The following is a 14,639-nucleotide window of genomic DNA, read 5'->3' on the forward strand; positions in this document are numbered from 1 at the left end:
GGTTGCTGTGGCTTCCGCTCAATCTGGGATCAGTCAGCGTGGCTCCACTTCCAGCCGTCACCCTCGATTAGCAAAGCAATATTCACCTACCTTCGTCAGAAAGAGCTAAGTGTGGGTGGACAAATTATTTCTCTTTTATTTCTCCAGTAACAGAGTTAAAATGGCAGGAGGTTTTTCAGGGAGTTAGCATCGCCGTGTTTACGCAGCTCCATTCTTTTCCATTTCTTAAGGAAACAAAAAACCACCACCTCACACTCAATTAAAAGAGAGAGAGAGAGGGAAAAAAAAGACACGGCGTAACCAGGCTGTGACCCTGAACAGCCCTCCCACGCCCGCCCTCCGGATTCGTGTCTCTTGTGGCCCGTGCCCCCTGGCTGAGGCTGGAGGCTGGACCCCGGGCAAGATCACAGCCACGCGGCCCTTCGCCACCTCAAGGCCACACCGTGGGGTGTGGAGGAAAATCTTGGTGTAGCAGAATTGGTATCAAAGGTCTAGTCCTGGGTCTGTCCCTGGCTGTGTGACCCTTGGAGAGTCACCCCCTCTCTGGGCTTTGTTTCCACACCCGGGAGACGAAGGTTCAGCTCAACCCTTGGATTTCCTCCTGCTTTAGGAAGCCCTGGTGTTTCCTCTCAGGTAATTTCAACACGGGGCTCCGCTACTATGAACGTGTGGTCACCACTGGCTTACATCTGAGGCGCCGGCTGAAGTTTGGGATTCTGTCAGCACCCACGTTAGGGAGTCCCAGATGTTGGACGCCCTCCTTTGAACCCACCTGCTTTAATCTACTGCCAAGAAGAGAGGGACTAGCAAGGTGGGTGTGTGACAGCTTGACGGTGGGGATGGGGCTGTCCATACAGCCCTGCGTCAATAGGACAATGGACCCCTTTTCTAGTTGGGTGATTAATAGAACACCCACAGCCAAGATCACGTGAGGCCAATGGTTTTTCTGGCCGTGTGCTTGCTCGCTCACTGGACACGCCCTGAGCGTCTTCCATGGCCCGGATCAACGGTATGGTGCCAAGGGCCCAGGTCCTGGTGGCGGCTGTATTTGTGTCTATCACAGGCCCCTCCTCCTAGATGCTGACCTGGTATGGCCCCCCACGTATGTGTTCCAGCCACACTCCTTGCAGTGCCTCAGGTGAGCTCACCTACCTGCCCCGCTCCCCACGCCTCCCCCTGTGCTTTGCCAACGCTATTCCCTCTGCCCGGAACATCCCTCCAGCATCCTGCTTCCCTCCCCTGCCCACTCCCCACACGCTGCCAAGTTAACTCCTATTCACCTTATAGAACTCAATCAGATGTCACCCACAGTAGGTCCTCCTCTGTCACATTTACCTAGCACCACGTGCCTCTCCATAACCACCACCAGCAAGGACACATCTGGAATGTGCAAGGCCCTGCTGTGGGTGCTTTAGACATGTGGATTCGTTCACTCTGCACAGCACTCGTATGAAGTCAGTATGCCAGCTGTCCTCATTTTATAGACGAGGAAGAGGAGGTCCAGAGAGGGTCCAAGACTCTCCCCAGGTCACTTAGCTAATAAGTGGCTGAGGTGGGTCCAAACTGAGGCATATAGATGGGCTCCGGGCTACACGGCACTGGCCTTGGTTTGTAAAATTATTTGTTGAATATCCTCTCTCCCACTTGTCTGTAAGTTCCGTGAGGGTGGGAGTGGTGTCAGTTTTGTTCATCACGACTGCCCACAGCATCTAGCAAAGCCCTGGCATGTAAGTCTGTAATAAATATTTACCAAATGAGCGAATGATGGTAGGCAAGTGCTAAGTTTCCACTCAGTTTTCTTACCAGATAAATGGGGATAACCACGTATTTCTTTGAAAAGCTATGATGAAGAGAGTCAATACTATAAATGAAACACTCCGCATGGCACCTGGCGTCCAGCCAGTGTTCAATAAATGTCAGATGATGGCAACAATGTTAGCACATAACCCCTGCCGTCGCCAGGCTCCCAGTCTCACGGGTGAAACAGACAAGGGATACGTGCCTCTCATCCAGTGCATTTCGTGGAAAATCAAAGTGCTGGTGGAGTCACTTTTGAAGGTTATCCACTTTTGCCCATGGAGGCCACCTACATGAGCAGACAGCTCAGATCCTGACCAGCAAGGTGAAAAAGGAAAAGCCGCTGCTAAGAGACGGATCATGCAGGAAGCCGAGAGTTTCCTCTGTTGAGAAGCAGAGGCTGGATGACTCAAGTGGCAAGGTCTCCCTTCACACCCTCAGAAAATGCAGTCGAAGTGTGATGCCACATACGGAAAGGTGGGAGGGGTACAGGGTCACCTGGCTAGGCTCTGCAATCACACTCCGTGGACCTCGGGCAGTCCCTTCTTCTCCCTGTGTCTCAGTTTGCTTCTCTGCAAAAAAGAGGGGCTCGACCTAGAACTTGGTGCTTCTCAGGTGTTTCTGCCATCCTCAGAGAGGGGCCATGGGTCTTTGTGGAATAAGAGGAACACGCAATGTTGGGCTTTTGCTGTTTTAAAATTCATGGGTGCTCTGTGTTCTATACTACGGTATATCGTACTTGTTTTGATATTAAAATAATGGGCTTTTCCCCCTCCCAAAGCTTCGAATCAAATTTCTCCTTCAGGAAAATGTGCTACAATTTATCCTGTGGCTCTGCCCTCAGGGGTACACGCACCCCAGTCTGGGAAGCACGGAACCCGCCTGCAATAAAACATCATGCTGCTGTTACAAAAGATTCTGTAAATGAATATTTAATATCACGGAAAGAAATTTCGATGGCATGGAGAAAGGCAAGGTGACAAAACAGTATGATCTCCTTGGCCTTAAAAATTAAGCAAGTATAAACGTGCGTGTAAGAAGGTGGCAAATACCCACCGTAAGATGAGACATTAACATGTGACAGTGCTTGGGGAGCATGCGGCCCAGCAAACCCCTGGCACACAGTAAGTGCTCAATAAATGTTGTACACAGTAAGTGGGACCAACCGAAGCCAGGTGTTAACAACAGTCCATTGGAGGAGGGGGGAGGTGACAAGGTGATTTTTTTCATTGTTTACGTATTACAAATTTCTTCCAATAGATACATGCAATGATATGTAGCTACATATATGTACATACATACACAAACATACATGTACACAGATACATGTATTTATTTATAGAGAAAGAGACATTTTAAAAAAGAGATCACTGCTCTGAGTTCAGATACCATGAGGCCTAGTTAATACTCCTAGGTTCTGGGCCCTGACTGTCACACCTAAATGCACAAGGTGGGATACAAGAGAGTGAGAGAGTATATACACAGCTCTGTGACCCACCCAGCATGTAAGAGGCACTCAGAAGACAAACCCCCTGATGACGCGCGATCATCACTTTTCCATACGAAAGATGGCAGGTTAACTGCCTTGCACCTTGTGGGGGGAGGGGGGGAGCATTAAAAAAAACTTGCAGGCTGGTTGGGCCCTCTATGCACATCTCAAAGAGAAAAAGTGAGGCTGGTTTTTATTTTGTTTTGTTTTGTTTTGAGATCCAGAGAGCACCTGGCAGTCCTGGGGGCCAGATGAATCCAACTGATGGGTATTCATTCACTCAGCACCTGGGAGACGTTCACCTTTCAGAGCAGAGTTTACTGAGAAGTTTTTCTGGGCAGAAAGCGGATGTTTAATTCAGGAAGATACAGTTTTTTAAGTTTATTTTGAGACAGAGAGAGAGAGAGAGAGAGAGAACGAGAGTGGGGGAGGCGCATAGAGAGAGAATTGCAAGCAGGCTTAGACTCGAGTGGGGCTCGATCCCATGAAGTGACCTGAGCTGAAATCAAGAGTCGGATGCTTAACTGAGCCACCCAGACGCCCCAGGAAGGTACATTTCCAATCACACAGAATACTCTGCATATAATTTTGGAGAGGATCCACAGACTTCACGTAAAGAACCTCTGATCTTGGGGTTGGAGTAGAGGTCTGTGATAGAAAGTAGTGGAAATAGGGGAGGTGGAGAACAGGTCTGGGAACTCATCTCTCTTTTAGTCTCTGTTCATTCAGCCATGAGTCCAACACACACACTTATTGAGCACCAACTGTATACTTTGCCAAGCCCCGGGCCAGGCTCCGGGGGACACAACAGTGAACAAAAAGCAGTCACCGGCCAACAAGGACCACCGTGGTCCTGGCCCCATTTGTCTTTTCGGCTCCTGGTCCCTCTCCTAGAGATGAGGTCACTCTTGTTCTTGCCCTGCCCACCTTCCAGTCACTATCCCGCTCTGGGCACGACACCGTCACCTCACCAGGCAGGCTTGCTTCCCTCGGCAGCCCCGTGAGGTAGACATTCTCATCATCGGCCCCGTTTTGTCGGTGAGAGGCGGCCGCTTGTGTCAAGGGCTGGCTTTTCAACAGTTCACAGCGAGGTAGCTGCTCTGCCACGCATGAAACCCTGACTCAGAGGCAGCTTGCTGACAGTGATTTAACATCGGGCTCCTCACGGACTTGCCTCTTGCACAGGGTGAAGGGGATTTTCCAGGCATGGAAATCAAGGCTTACAGAGGTCAAATGGCTCGCCCAAGTCAGTGAAGACCTGAGATTCCAACCCAGGGCCTCCTGACACAGACCGAGCCTTCCGTTTTGCCACACTGCTTATCAGGAAGGGTCACTGCAGCAAAGGAGAGAGAGGCGGTGAGAGCCTGGGAGGGAGTCCCTGCGTCTGGGGAAAATCCTGAACCCTAACCAGCTGCATGGGGGAGGGGGTGGGGTGCAGCATTTGTGCCCAAGCCCCCCTGACGGATCCTCAACGGCCACACGGTATGGAGGGAAGAAGCACGGGAAGGCAGGTGCTCAGATCCCAGGCCAAAGCTCTGGGGCCCCTGGGTAAGGCTTGCAAGCAAACAGCCTTCGGATTTTACCCCGGGCTTATGGAAGCCCTCTGATCGCTCTCCGGTCACCTAGCACCTGAATCCCACCATTCAACTCTGCAGCTACCATGTGCCCTGGGGCTGGCGCCGCCTGAGCTCCAGAACCCGAGGCTGCTGCTGTCAGTGACTCATCCTTCGAGCGCTCCGGCTGCCAGCCCACCGGAACTGGAACAGGAGGCTGGCTCAGCCTGTTCCTGTTTACATGACGAAGGAGGTTCTGTCCCATTCAGCTTTTCTTCCTTCCCCAAACATGGCCACGAGTGACTTCTCAGCCATGCCCACATACTCACAGGGGGCCCTGACCAACAGAACATCACGCTCAGTCCCGACCAGGCTCTTGGAATTGCTGACAGTCAGAGCCTGACAGCCCCCAAGGGGCATCTGGTCTCGTCTGCTAGTTTCAGACAAGGAAGCTCAGGACAGAGAAGGGGAGTGGCTCACTCAGGGCCAGGAAGTGGCAGAACTGGGGTTTGAACCCAGGTCTGTAGACCTCCGCGACCCATGATCTTTCTGCTATTTCCCAGAAAGATCTGGAAACCATGAGAGGATGAGGCATGGCAGGCCACTCAGGCCTATTCTGAGGTTTTGTTTGGGGAAGCCCTGAATGTAGAACCAAGGGAGGTAGGTGCTGCCAGGGGAACAGAGAAGGGGTGGAAGAGTCTAGAAGGAAGAGGCCCAATCAGCTATTTCTGCCACCATAACTATCACACTCCTCAGCGACGTCCTGGGCTGGGAGAGGGACAGCCTGGCCTCAAAGGGCATGGGCACTGCCATGGACTCTATCCCCCCTGGGAGAGGCTAGAGTGGTGGTCTCCGTTTTCTGCCTTTTGGAGGGGTGGGTGTGAAAGGCAAACTAGGAGTCAGAGGGCATGTGGTGGAGGGTGAGAAGATTCCCCAAAACAACATTTTCATTTGACATTCACCAAGCACCTGTCCTAGGCTCTTGAGGCTGTTTTATGTCTCAATCCTAACACTGACCAGCAGGACTCCTGGGCGTGAGAAGAGCCCTGGCAAAAAAGAAAAAAAAAATTCTAGCCTCTCTGGGCAAAGGCAGACTGATGGTGGGCGTGGGGTTCTGGAAGTCTGCACTGGCTCCCTACAACACGTCTACCGCACGAGTCCTGCTGATCAGCAAGCAAGAAGGCAGACATACCCTTAGAAGGAGGTAGTGAGATGACAAGAACTGGGGCTGGCAGTGAGTTAAGTACTCCAGATGGGAAGCTGGCCGAGGGTAAGGCCAAGTCTTGTTCACTGCTGCATTCCCCAGCAGTGCAAGCAGGATGGCTTGGGAAAAGGAAACCAATTTTGGCCTAAGAAGATTCTGGAATAGGACATGGGTGCTCACCATTTATCAGCTACGTGACTTAGGCAGGCCATTTAACCCCCGTGTAACTTGATTCCTGTAGTGGTTTTCCAATGTGTCTGTGAGTTCCTCAACATTCTTCCCATCGATGGGAGTGGAGTCTATGTCCCTTCCTCCTGAACTAGATGAGGGCCTTGAAGATGGGAATGTGGCAGAAGGTGATGAGTGGCCGTTGAGGCTAGGTTAGAAAAGTTCTCACAGCTTTGCTGCTTCTCTCTGGACGCTTGCTCTGGAAACCTTCAGCAGTCATGTAAAAAAAAAAAAGTAGCTACCCTGAGGCCTTGCAAGGGGAGAAAGAGAGGCGGGGGAGAGAGAGAGAGAGGGAAACTTGAGAATGAGACGGTGAATGCATTAAGACGCATTAGGTGCTCTGGAAAATTTGAATACTGAAAAGAAACCATCCACCTTGACCTTCAGCACACAGGCCAATGCAGCAAGAGGGTACCGCACCTTAGGCCCCCTAGAGTTTGATAATCAAACTACCCTATGTATGGGACTTTGGTTTTAAAGCTGACGTTCTGAGAACTCACCTCAAACAAGATGAGAAATCTGTACCACAAAGGAGGGGGTGGACAGCTATACTATTCTCCTTCCTGTCTGATGCCGAATTCTCCAGAACCTTCCTCAGTGACTTGCTTCAAGCTAGGGACCCTGGTTCTCAGATCAATACAAAGTGCAAGCCTGTGGGTGTGAGGTTTGGGCTATACAAGCTCTGCTTCCTCCAAGCCACAGAATTCAATTTTGTCCTTCCTCTTTTTTTTTTTTTTTAATGTTTATTTATTTTTGAGACAGAGAGAGACAGAGCATGAATGGGGGAGGGTCAGAGAGAGAGGGAGACACAGAATCAGAAGCAGGCTCCAGGCTCTGAACCATCAGCCCAGAGCCCGACGCGGGGCTCGAACTCACAGACCGCGAGATCATGACCTGAGCTGAAGTCGGTCGCTCAACTGACTGAGCCACCCAGGCGCCCCGATTTTGTCCTTCCTCTTAACCAGCCTAGCAAAGCACAGCGTCTAGCACCCCCTGACTGCTTTACAAATACCAACCCGTTCAGGCCTTATGACCAACATATGAGATAGATGAGAGGACTGTCCTCTTTTCACAGACAGGACACCAGGAGTTCAGGAGGCCAAGTGACTTGCCCAAGGCCATCGCAGCTGGTGAACAGCCGAGCCAGACCTCAGACCCAGGCGGCTGTGTTTCAACATCTGTCTTCCTGACCAGACCCCATGTTGCCCGCCCTCTGCCTGGGCCTCCACTGTTTCTTCCTCCTGCCTGTCAGGGGAAGTCAGCCTGGGAAAGAGCTCCAGCCCATTCTAGGACAGAAGGGGACAGGGACCACCCCAGGATGGAGGGGAGATTAGCACCATCACACCCCAGCATGGGGGCAGGGTCGGGAGTGGGAGGGGCTCTAAGGGCGGGGTGGGCAGAGAAAAGCAGGATCGAGATGTAGATGAGAGGCAGAGGTCTGGGAACTCAGGTCTCCCTTGACATTCAGTTTGGAGCAGGGGAGGCAGGGGTGGGGTGGGCAGAGATGCTGAGGACTGTCTGCGGACACCTGAGAGACTGTGCTAGGGGAGTGCGCGTGTTTAGAGGCGAGAATAGGACCCATGAGTGGATGCTCTCAGTAGGCAGATTTAAGTAACAAAAAATATCTCCAGGACCTGACCTTGTAGTTCCTCCCATCCCCCAAAAGTGGCTTTGTTTCTGGGGAGGCAGCTTTTCTAGAGGCTTGTGGCAAAAGCTTTGGAGCCACACCAACTTAGGTTTGATGCCTGGCTTTGCCATTTGCTACCTCTGTGACCTCGGGTAAGTGACTTAATCTCTCCTCTGGACAACAGATACAGTAAGACTTGCCTGTTGGAGTTTGAGGATACCATAAGGTAAAACATGCCAAGTGCTTAGTCTGGTGCCCGGCACATGGTGAATGTTCAATAAATAGTAGCAGAATTTAGAGAGGAGGAGGAGGAAGAGGGGAAAGGGAAGGGAGAGGGAGGGAGGGGCAGCAGTAAGGACTTCCTTTTCATCTGCCTGCTGGGCCCCCCAGGAGGACAATAGATGCCTTGCTCCCTCCAGGGCAGGAGCTGTGAGGCTGTCGGCCTGCAACTGGGGTTGGTGGAGAGAGTGGGCATGGACTGAGGGTGGCAGAAGGGAGGGGGGCATCTTTGTCTCTGCCAGTGCATTAAATCCAGAATGCTAACAAGCTTTCAAAACAAAACACAACTCAAGTAATCTTTCGATGGGATATAATAAAATGGTTCTATCTGAAACTGCAAACAGCTTTGTTGCTACAAACAAAGCCTCAGTTCTTTGTGCCTCTCTGGAGCGGGGGCCCGGAAGGACAAGGGTGAAAAGGGTCAATGAAACTCTGTGGGTGCGGGCCACCCCCCGCTGCCCACACTGAGAACTGAAAGAACTGACAGAGAGGCCCTGGGGTGACAGGGTGCCAGAGGTCCTAAGTGCCTGAGGCTTAAACACAAACGCATGGCAAGGAAGGGACAGGCTTGAGAGTCAGTCTACCGCCCATTTCACAGCTGAGGAAAACTGAGGTTCAGAGAGTCAGAGGCAGAACCAGGATTGGCACGTGTGTCTCTAACCCTCTAACTCTGTGCTCGCTGGCGAAGCCAGCATGGGAAGTTTCACAGGCACTGCCAGTGGGTTATCTGAAGGGCAGAGGCCTAAGGCCCTATGGCCACAGAGGCCTGAGCCCTGGCTTGGGGTTCTTTGGCAAGTACAGGAAAGTCCAGGTGGCAGGAAGGGAGACTCTCAGGATAGCCGCGTCCACAAATCCCAAGCCTCTAGAGGCTGCCATCCTGGGGAGGCCCCCTGCAACCGGGGAGCCTCACAATGTTGGTAAAGTGTCGAGAGGCTGCGACGGCAGTCCTACCTCTGCCTCTAGCGAGCTACGTGGCCCAGGGCTTCTCACTGCCTCCAGGGCCTCTGAGGCCTTCTATAAATTCAAAGAGTGTGACCAGGGGCCTTTAAGGGCCCTTCCAGTGCTAAAGGCACACACCCATTTTTAAAAAACAAATCTGAGTCCCTGCTTTAATTCAATGGTTTCCCCTTGTTCTTAGGATAAAGACCAAACTCTATCATGGTCAACAATAAAGGTCCAGCACGCGCTGGCCCCTGCTTACCTCCCCAGCCTCCACTCATACCACCTTATTCCTAGCTCTCCCTCTCTAGCTTCTTCCAGATCCTCTGCTGGAACTGGCCTGGGAAGCCAGTTCTGGAAACCAGTGGTTCTGCTCCAAGAAATTCTCACCCAGTCCCTAAGGGGGCATGTACGCTCATACTCTTTGTGGTAGGGGTGGGAGAGGTGGGAGGATCTCGATGTCCTTCGCTTGGAGGAGCTGGCAGGCCGTGTCCGGGGACACGCTGGGGAGTACTTTGCAGTCCTTAGAGGCAAAGAGTCAGAGTACAGGCAGCACCACACGATGGATCTCGGGAACAGCGCGGTCAGAGTGGACAGAACGAGATCTAACACAACCCAGTGAATACAGATTAAAAACACACGCACGCAAAATATCACCGCCCATTCTGCAAGAGCACACAGAGAGACACGCGGAAAACATACGCTGCATCCCTTAGAACACATGAACTACGGGGAGGAGTATGGCAGTGGGAGAAAAAAGAGAATGAATAAGTGGAGAAAACCAGACAGGAGCCTCCTGTAGACCACTGAGGACAACGGGGCTGCGCACCCACGAGTATGACTGACAACACGCTAATACCTAAAGCGATCATTGCCTGCCTCCCCCAAGGAAACATGAAACAAACCCACCACCGAGTTGTAAGTTGGATCAAGGCCCAACGGGGAAAGAACAGTAGCCGAAGGAAGGAAGGCCTGTCATCTTGTCTGGGTCCTGGACCTGGGAGGGCTGAAGAGAGGGACACTGCTCTTCTGGCCCCATGGCAGGTTCTGGCTGCCGGGGAATCGATGCCCTTTTTAGGGGGCAGGGCTCACGGACTTGGCTGAAGCAAAGCCAACTGCCAAGGAGACCCCTGAGCCTCTTTCTCTCTGAGCTCATTCACCAACATATTATCTGAATCATTTTGTTGGATGTCTCCAGGGAGGGGGGATTTTGGGGCCTAGTGGCTGTCTCCACAGATGCCCCCAGAGGATTAACTGGCCCCCATTAAGACCCTTGCGGTTAGGTCAGCCTGAGATTCTGGTCCCGCCAGGCTGAGCGACCCAACCTAGAGGGAGGTGACTCACCCCAGACAACCTCCGATACCCCCAACTACCACTCTTGCCTGGCAAGGATTAATTAATATTCTTGAGTGGCTAATCATTTTTTAAATGATTTTGGAATATATGGGGGGGGGACCCTAATAAGAACATAAAGGAAACTCAAGTCACTCATAATCCTACCACGCCGAGACAGGCACTGGTTTCCTTTTGACATATTTTCTGGTATTTTTTCTTTCTTTGTGGGTGGATTTTTTTCCCTCATAAGTCATTCTGTATAGAGGCGTATCCTTAGAATATGCCTCTTTGGATTTCAAGGGTTCAACTTTTAAGCAGTATAGCAGACAGCCTCCAAGGTGCCCTAATGATCCCTACCTCCTGGTATTCACGCTGAGATGCCAGACATGTAAGAAAAGCTTTCTTGGCCCTTCTATCCCAGCCCAGCACCAGGTGAATACAGCTGAGGGAGTGACCTCAGTTGAAGACACATGAGCAGAAGAATCACCCAGCTGGGACCTCCAAGACCCCTTGAATCATGAGCAAATAAGAGGTTGTGGTTTTAAGCCACAAAGCTTTGAGACCATTTGTTATAGATTAAGCAAATAGCAATAGATTATAGCAAATAGCTATAGATTAATCTATAGCAATAGATTAAGCAAAACAAGAGGCTGGGACTTGAAAAGAAGAAATGGGCTCAAATGAAAAGGCAAGATTTTTTTTTTAAGGCATAAAGAACTTCCTGGGAGCTGGAGTGATGAATCCCTGGGCCAGGCCCAGGAGAAAGAGGCCAGCATGTGTCACTGTATATCTTAGGGATGCCACAGATGTCCATTTGTTTGAAAGGTCTTTAGCAATAACCCGTGTGGAGGCAGATAGCCTTTCTTCCCATTGTGAAGACTCCAGTCACATCACACATCCAGGTAACTCTCTAGAATATCAGAACCATTTCTATACTGATGGAGGAAAATGGGTGATTGTCCCTCCCTGCAACCCTGGCCCCTTTCCCCACCTGACTCTGCAAGTAGACAACGCTCCCCCATGTGTCTGTGCTGGTTCAGGCCTGCGGCGGGGAGTCAAGAAAGACCCACAAAGCTATACTGTCCATTCCAGGGCTGAAGGACTGGTGGGAGACTTGATGCCCGGGCCCTTGGGAATATGCGGAGGGTTTTCTGTTCACACTCCATATCCCGGAACAATCCTCACCACCATTATAAGCTAGCATCTACAGGGCACTCAGCATGCATCAGCTTATTTAACCCTCACAAGATCTCTGTAAAGATCTCATCACAGTACTATCTCCTTTTAGAGTAAAGGGTATGGAACCCGAAGCAGTCAGATAACTTACCCGAGGTGACGCTGCTGGTCAGTGGCAGAGCTGGGATTCGAACCCAGATTGGTCTGCCTCCCCACAGCATCCCAAGACGCAGCTACATGGGTTCGTCCCTTCATATCTGCCCTGGTATCTGAGAAGAGTTATCCTATACCATCACTAATCAGTAGTACCTGGACTGGTACTTCTTTTCCCAATACAATGGTATCATTACACAATGCTCTCCAATTAGGGTTCTTAGCACATCCAAATGCTGTTTTTTTTTTTTTTTTTTTTCTTCTTTAGTTTCCATTCTGAAGACTCAAGACAAAGACGATTCACTGTACCGCTAGCCGGTAAACAATCCCAAGTGCATTAAAAACTTTGGATGAAAACAGAACCCCAATTATACAAAGAAATAAAAGTCAACAGAACTCAGGCTGCTGTCGACAGGCACAAGACCCCTCAGCAGTACAACTATATCTCCCCAGGCCTGTCTTCTCTATGTTTGTCTATCTGGGCTCCTGCACTTCCTACTAGACCAGTGTGAACCAATACTAGGTACCAGTCGGAGGGGTTTTGCTGAGAAAAAGGGTGAGTAGATGGGAGACATTATGAGGTTAATCTGTTCCTTAAAATGCTTTGATAGCTGGTCCCAAAAGACACGAACCAGGACCAGGCCCCTACTCATCCTTCAGGTGACAATTTAAAGGCCATTTCTTCTGGGAAGACTTCCGTGACCCCCCAAGATAAGGTTACATTATTGGTACACCCTTCCATGGTGCCCTCCTCCTTGAAAGCAGGAACCAGGGTCTGTCTCACTCTTCACTGGGTCACCAAGGCCTGGCACAGCCTTGGGTATGGAGTGGATGCTCAATAAAAGTTTGTCAAATTGATAAAAGGGATTTTCTTTTTAAAAAAAATTTTTTTTAAATGTGTATTTATTTTTGAGAGAGAGACAGAGTGAGTGGGGGAGGGCAGAGAGAGAGGGAGGCACACAGAATCTGCAGCAGGCTCCAGGATCTGAGCCGTCAGCACAGAGCCTGACGCGGGGCTCGAACCCACCAACCATGAGATCATGACCTGAGCTGAAGTTGGATGCTTAATTGACTGAGCCACCAAGGTGCCCCGATAAAAGGGTTTTTCAATTGGCCCTTCTTCCTGGTTTCTGGCCCAAGGCCTTGTCTTTGTCATGATGGGACAGCTGTGAAAACTATAATGTGACCCTCTGTGATGGCCAGGGGCAGTCACTGCAGGTTAGGGTAATGAAGATTTCCTCAATAATGATATCCCCTTTACTGTATAAAAGGCCACCCAGGACGGGCAGTGGGCCTCTAGCTGACACCTAGACATTGTCCCCTTCCAAAGAGGGTCAGCTTGATACCCGTGATGATCTAGAACCTAGGGCTGGGCAGAAGGTAGCCTTTAAGGCACTGGCACTCAGGTGGGAGTCAGTACAAGTCACCAAGAGGCCAGCTGGGCAATGGCCTATTCAGGCCTTCAGGGTCTACTCACAACCTTGCACAGAATCGGTTAATCATGGCACACTTAAATCCCAGGGTGGCAGTGACTGTCATGGCTCCAGCCAGCTGTCGGCTGTGGGATGCTGTGGGAGCACCTTATTTCTAAAAGGAGAGCTGTCCTCAGACCCAGGCTGAGCCCCTTCCCCTCTGGCCATGCCAGTCCCCATGGGGCAAGGAGTCCACAGGGCCCAGGGGGTGTGCCCACTCTTTCCCTTCCAGGCCATGCTCTGGCTACTAGAACTCTCTAACCAAACATCCTGAAGCCTGTACAGGTGCGGTAGACCCTCCTGTGGGTGGACGTGGCCTCCTGCCTGGGTACCTTTAGGTTTGAGGGGTGGCTGAAGGGCTGCATCGGGGTGGCGTGTGGACCATGTTTGGACCCACAGACTGATGTGCCCACATGCCACACAAGGGCTCTTGCAGAGCAGGACTCAGCAGAGGGTGGTGTGCCACCAGGGGCCTCTTCTGCAATGTGGCCTTGGTCCCTACAAATGTCAGGAGCAGGCCAGCCCTGGGGCCGCCCCCTGGAGACAGTGCGAGCAACACCTGGTGATGTCATGCCATCACTAGCACTTACGGTGGCCTTATCCACCTCCTTCCTCCAGCCCGTACCCCAAAGGAAGCTGCTGGTGACAGGCTGGGACTGCAGTGGTGCCGGCTGGGGAAGGAGTGGAGGCCTCAGCATCAGCGGGGCTGGCTGGTTTCTTGCAAATATGAACACCTACACATGGTTGGGGGGGGGGGTGGGGATAGTGTGAGTTTGAATGTATAAATGTGTTTGGGTGAATGTGAGCAAGTAAATGAGCAAGGAAGGGGGAGTGAGAGAGAAGAAAAGGAGAGTGACCATGTATGCAAGACTGTGTGCATGAGGGAGAAGAAAAAAGCGCGTGTGCGTGTGTGTGTGCACGCACGCACAGAGGAGCAGAGAGGGGACACCAGCGCCTGGGACTGTGCACAGCTGAGGGCCTGGGCAAAGGGTAGAGAATGGTAGGGAAGGAGTGTGCCCGCTCGTCTATAAGTGTACATGAGAAGGGGCATGGCTGCGGAAGAAAAAGAGACCTAAAGCGGGAATGACGGAGCAGGCAGATCAGTCTGGATGATGGCCCCATGGAGCCAAGAGATCCCGAGTGCGCAAGAGGAAGGAGGCTCGCAGGTGCGGGAGCTTCAAGTGGGTGTGCGCCCGTGGGGCTGCATGAGGCAGAGAGAGGTGGGGCGTGTGCCCGGGGAGCTGCGTGTGGGTATGTGCACGTGCACACACGAGCACGGGGCTGGGACAAGTGAGCACTAAGACAAGCGTGTGAGCACAGGCGGGCAGTGCCCCGGGGGGGTGTGGGTGAGCGAGCCTGTCCCTGAGGCAGCTGCGGGCTGCCTGGG

At 51.7% G+C, this 14,639-nt stretch overlaps 1 protein-coding gene across 4 annotated transcripts in view; it reads right to left on the minus strand.

The window, feature by feature from the left end:
* The window catches only part of PTPN5 (protein tyrosine phosphatase non-receptor type 5), a 54,355-nt gene that overhangs the window by 13,925 nt on the left and 25,791 nt on the right, over positions 1 to 14,639 (minus strand). The window contains exon 1 of one of the 4 annotated variants that reach the window (XM_042959202.1): positions 91 to 171. The exons of the other annotated variants lie outside the window; for them this stretch is intronic. The gene's annotated coding sequence lies outside the window, so the exon portion shown is untranslated. Of the gene's footprint in view, positions 1 to 90; positions 172 to 14,639 lie in introns of those variants that run through there. 4 annotated transcript variants of the gene reach the window in all.

The sequence above is a fragment of the Panthera tigris genome, chromosome D1, assembly GCF_018350195.1.
Source record: "Panthera tigris isolate Pti1 chromosome D1, P.tigris_Pti1_mat1.1, whole genome shotgun sequence".
Lineage (NCBI taxonomy): Eukaryota > Metazoa > Chordata > Mammalia > Carnivora > Felidae > Panthera > Panthera tigris.